This window comes from Cebus imitator, unplaced genomic scaffold (genome assembly GCF_001604975.1).
Source record: "Cebus imitator isolate Cc_AM_T3 unplaced genomic scaffold, Cebus_imitator-1.0 Scaffold91, whole genome shotgun sequence".
In the NCBI taxonomy this organism is placed as follows: Eukaryota; Metazoa; Chordata; class Mammalia; order Primates; family Cebidae; genus Cebus; species Cebus imitator.
Genome location: NW_016107406.1, coordinates 1,365,578 through 1,371,303, shown reverse-complemented (window position 1 = coordinate 1,371,303; position 5,726 = coordinate 1,365,578). Strand labels below are relative to the sequence as shown.

General features: G+C 41.1%; 1 non-coding gene across 1 annotated transcript; it reads right to left on the bottom strand.

Moving 5' to 3' along the window:
* Positions 1-4,726: 4,726 nt before the first annotated feature.
* LOC119472247 lies at positions 4,727-4,845 on the bottom strand. The gene has a single exon (XR_005201365.1). It is a non-coding gene; the product is annotated as a 5S ribosomal RNA (ribosomal RNA).
* Between the last annotated feature and the right edge of the window lie 881 nt (positions 4,846-5,726).

Sequence of the window (5,726 nt, the reverse complement as noted above, 5' to 3'; positions counted from 1 at the left end):
AATGAGTTCTCATGAGATCTGTTCTTTTAAAGTGTGGTGTGGCACCTCCTCCGCCCTTCCACCTGCTCTGGCCATGTAAGGTGTGCCTGCTTCCCCCTTCATCTTCTTCCGTGACTGTAAGCTTCCTGAGGCCTCCCCAGAGGCAGAAGCCACTATGCTTCCTGTATGGCCTGCAGAAACATGAGCCAAGTAAACTTATTTTCTTATAGATTACCCAGTCTCAGGTATTTCTTTATAGCAGTGTGGACTAATACAGCTGCCCACTGGAATCACCCAGAAGCTTATAAATCACAGGTACTGATGGAATCACACTGGATGTGTGTACGACATTTTGTGTATCCATTCACCTGATTAAGGACTTTGGCTATTGTGAATATTGCTGCTATAAACACGGGTGTGCAAATATCTCTTTAAGATTCTACTTTCATCCCTTTGGGTATATACCCAGGAGCAGAATTTCCAGAGAGGAGTTTTCAAACTTCCCATGTGATTGCAATGAGCAGCCAAGCATCAACTCCATTCCAATGCAAGTGATTCCAATTCCTGCTCTCCTCAACCACGCTACTCTCTCTCTCTTTCTGCTGTAGTGACACAAACATAACATAGACATAACACAGAACTTACCATCTTAATCTTTTTAAGTTTACAGTTTGGTGGTATTAAGTATTTTATTGTGCGGCCATCACCACCATCCAGCTCCAGAATTTTTTAATCTTCCCCAACTGACACTCTGTACTCATTGAACACTAACTACATTTTTTCTCCTCTCCACAGCCCCTGACAACCACCATTCTGCTTTCTGTCTACATGAATTTGCCTACGCTAGTACCTCATGTAAGAAGAATCATACAAGATGTGTCACTTTGTGTCTGGCTTATTTCACTAAGCATATGTCTTTGAGGTTCATTCATGTTGTAGCATGGATCAGGATTATTTTCTTCTGTTTTAATGCTGAAGAATATTCTGCTGGATGTATGTACGACATTTCGTGTGATATGCATCTGATCAAGGACATTTGGTTGTTTCCACCTTTTGGCTATTGTGAATATTGCTGCTATGAACACGGGTGTGCAAATATCTCTTTGAGATTCTACTTTCATCCTTTTGGGTATATACCCAGGAGGAGAATTTGCAGCTCATGACTCTTCTCTTTTTAATCACCATCTTCCCCACCACCCATCATATTTTTGTTTAAAACAAGCCATTTACTCTAACTGAAATCATCCTGAATCCAGATGAAGGCTGGACGGAGGAGAACTTGCACAAAAGAAAGGAATAATATGTAAGATAGTGGTATCTCAGCAGAACAAAAATCAGTCACAGATTTGCAAAGTCCCGGAACCTGGTGTGTTCTGTGCCTGTAGTGAAGGTTTTTGCTGACAAAGCACAGGTGTGTCAATGCCAAACAGTCCAGGCTCATTTTAGATGCATTCTGACATAAGATGATGGCTTCCTGTCTGAGCTCATGGCTTGGATGTCTCCAAACCATTGCTCCCCCTGGAGCCCAGCCCTCCTGATGCTTGATGTGACGGATCAGGGAGAAAGTGGTTTTGACTTTGTTTTCTTCATGACACCAACAATAAACTGTGGACTTGGCGGAAAACCTGCTGGGACCCTCTCTACCTCTTGACCATATGTGGCTCTCCCAGATGTCAAGAGGATCTTCCTTCTCTGTTTACAGGAGCAGTGCAACCCATCAGGTACTGAAAGGCTGCAGGAATGACAACAAGAACGACACCACATTCTTGGAGTTCAGTGCCAGTGTTTTCTCCCAAGAGGGATGTAATTCCCTGAGCACAGGAATTGAGCTCATTACTGCACTAAGCAATGATAATCACCAAATATGGTAAAAATCAGTCAACCCAGTTGGAAGATGGAAGCCATGATTAAGCTGATATCAAATTTTCTATAACAGAGCTGGTCAGCCTTGAAATGCAAGAGGAGAGCATCAGGAAGTGAGAGCAGGTCCAGGGGACAGCTGATCCTAAAGATTTAGGAGATTTTCTTGTATTGTATTTTTGTTTGTTTGAGACAGAGTCTCACTCTGTCATGCAGGCTGAAGTGCAGTGTCTTGATCTCTGCTCACTGCAACCTCTGCCTCCTGAGCTCAAGCGATTCCCCTGCCTCAGCCTCCCAAGTAGCTGGGACTACAGGCATGTGCCACCAGACCTGGCTAATTTTTGTATTTTTAATAGAGATGGGGTTTCACCATGTTGGCCAGGATGGTCTTGATCCCCTGACCTCGTGATCCACCCATCTCAGCCTCCAAAAGCCACTGCACCAAGCCATATTATTATTTTACAGATTTCCACCTGCATCTCTTACAGAGTTGTGTCCTTATTACAGTTTTTCCTGGGCACAAGCCAAGGGACAGGCTCTGTAGTAGGAGGCTAGTTAGTTCCATTGTTCAGAGCATGGGCTTGGGTTGGGTCATCATGCCCGTGAGTTCTCAGCAGGCACCTCCTTCTTTGAAGCCTTGGCAGGGATAATAGTAGGCAGAGAATAAGAGTCCATGCAATGTTAGCTCCAACCTTGGCAATACTAATGCCAAATCAACATGATCTTTGACTCCCAGCAGCCTGTAAAGTTGATAACCATCTCCACTTGGCAGATGGACACACGGGGATTCAGGAACATTAAGTAACGTGCCGTATTAGATTCCTACTGCTGCTATAACAAATGATCATGAATAATGGCATAAAAGCCACACACATTTATTCATTTGAAATTTTATAGTTCTGAAACAGGGTTCACTTGGCCAAAATCGAGGTGTCAGCTGGGCCGTAAGGCTCTAGGGGATAACTTGTTTCCTTGCCTTTTCAAGCTTCTGGGGCAGCCCTCATTCCCTGGCTCCTCCTCTCTGTACTCCCCCATTTTGCCTTTTTCCCCCCTGCTTTTCTCATCATGTCCCCTTCTTCCTCTTCTGTAATTGAATCTCCCTCCTGCTCGCTTTTATAAGGGCACTTGTGATTACATTTAGGGCCCACCCTGATAATCGAGGGAATTTTCTTCATCTCAAGGTCTTAAACATAACCACATGTGCAAAGTCCCTTTTTCCATATAAGGTACCATTCACAAGTTCCGGGGATCAGGTTGGACATCTTGGGGGTCATTATTCAGCCTACAACAGCAGCCAAAGCTACACAGCCAGTGAGTGACAGAAGTAGGACTCACACTTCGATTGTCTGATTACAAAACTCGTGATGTTTTGTCTTTCAGAAAAAAATTGTAATTAGATAAAAAATAGAAATATTTCCCTTTTAAAATGTACAACATTATAGGTAAAGCTAAAGCCTTCTTTGACACCCCTCCCTCAGTGCAATCTCGGCTTCTTCCCATCTGCAGAGACGTGTTTGCTCTTCCGGTTATCACTTTGAGAGATTGCGTGTCAGAACATTTTTCACTCATTGCATACATAGCTATCTACCTGTAATATATAGACAACATTTTTATTCTGTGTGCCTAGTGTATGTTATTCTGTCATTTTTGCCCTTTCTACAGCTTGTTTTGTCTTCTAATAATGTATCTTGGACACTTACCTATATGGGTTCTAGAGAAGTCCCTCATCCTTTTTAATAGCTGCGTAGTATTCCATTTTACAACTGTACTCATTTTTTACACACCATCTCCTATTGTTCTCAGTTTTGCACAGTACATTCTTATTTATGCCTCTGGGGCCACGCATGGGGATGCATCTCTAGGGTGGATACAGAGAAGTGGGATTGGTGGATGGTAGATTTTAAATTGTATTCAGTGCTGTAAAATTGCCTTCCAAATGAAATATACTACAAATATATGAGCAGGAAAACATAAAAATAAGCAATTTGATGAGAATCAAAGTGTACAGATGAAACAGAGAATGCCTGGGTTGGTCAGAGAGGTTTTCTCTGAGGGGGTGACATTTAAGCAGAGTGCTGAATAATAAGAAGAACCAGCCATGCCAAAATCCAGGAATGGAGCATTTCAAGAAGAAGAGCTGTGCAAAGGCTCTGAGGTGGGAGTGAGTTTCAACTATTGAAACAACAGCATTTCCTGTTCCAAAATCCTGTAAGATTTAAATTATTTTATTACGGGATTTTTCAAACATGTCCAAAGTGAACAGAATAGTATCATGAGCCTACATATGTCCATCAGCTGGCATTAAAACCATCAACATTGTGTCATTCTTTAAAAAAAATCCCTGCATTTCCCAGTCTCCAAATTCTTAATCATTGTTTTTATAGGGTTTTGGATGAAATTTATACATTGAAATACATGAATTTTAAATATAAGAATGACAAAATTGTACACTGGTGTAAGTCATACAGCCATATAATATTGAATGTCTTCATTTTCTCCAGAAAGTTCCCTCCTGCCCTTTCCCAATCAGTGCCTTTCCCCTCACCTGAGATAACAACTAGTCGGAATTTTTCCACCATGGATTAGCTTTGCCCATTCTTGAACTCCAAACATTGAACCATGCTGTGTGTGCCCTCCTGGGTCTGGTTTCCTATTTTGGGCATCATGTCTGTGAGATCCATCCATGCCAGTGTGTGTGGCTGTGTTCATTCCAGTTTACTGCTGAGTCATATTCCATTGTTTGAATCAGCCGCCATTGATTTATTCCTTCTCCTGTTGATGGATAGTTGGGTGGCTTGTAGGTTAAAGCCATTATGAGTAAAGTGGCTGCGAACATTCTAGTGCAAATCATTTCATGGGGTACATTTAAAAAATTTTTTTTAAAAAAAGTCTATAGCACCCGGTATTCCCAGGCAGTCTCCCATCCAAGTACTAACCAGGCCCGACCCTGCTTAGCTTCCGAGATTAGATGAGATTGGGTGCATTCAGGGTGGTATGGCCATAGACCATGGGGTATGTTTTGATTTTGCTTGGATAAATGCTGGCTTATAGGATCAGTATAGGCCTAACTTCATGAGAAACTGTTAAAGCTTCCTCCACAGTGGCTACACTGCTTTCCACTCCCATCAGGAATGTGTTTTGGTCACACCACATTCTCACCAGCACTTGGTATTCTTAGTTTTTAAAGATGTAGCCATTTTAGACAGTATACAGTGATATCTCAATGGCTTTTTAATTTCACACTTTCCTAACAACCAATGATGATGATGATTTTTCATATGCATATTGGCAATTGATATAAATTCTTTCTTGAATATGTCTTGCCCATATTTAAAAATTGGCTAGCATATCTTATTATTACTAAATTTTAAGAGTTACATATTCTGAATGGAATTTCTGTGCCAGATATATGTTTTGCAGATATTTTCTTTCATCTGTATCTTGTCTCTTCATTTTTTATATTCACTTTATTAAAAATTTTATTTTGAATGGACACTATTTTTTGCCTTAGAGCAAATTGAACAGAAGGTACAGAGATTTCCCCTTACCTGATACCCCACGCCTAATTAGTCTGTCCCATAATCAGCATCCCTTACCAGAGGTGAGCATTTGTTACCACAGACAAACCTACATTGACATATCATTATCACCCAGAATCCAGAGCTTAAATTAGGGTTCACTCTCAGTGCTGTGTATTCTGAGTTTGGATAAACATGTAACAACATCTTCATTTCTTTTAACACGCCTTTGGATGGTAATTGTTATTAATTTTGATGGAGTCAGATTTATCTGTTCTTTCCTTACATGTTTATTGCCGCCTAAAAGTCCTGTCTAAAAACCCTTCACAATATATCTGCTTCTGCTTCTGTTTCTGACATAAGCTATCT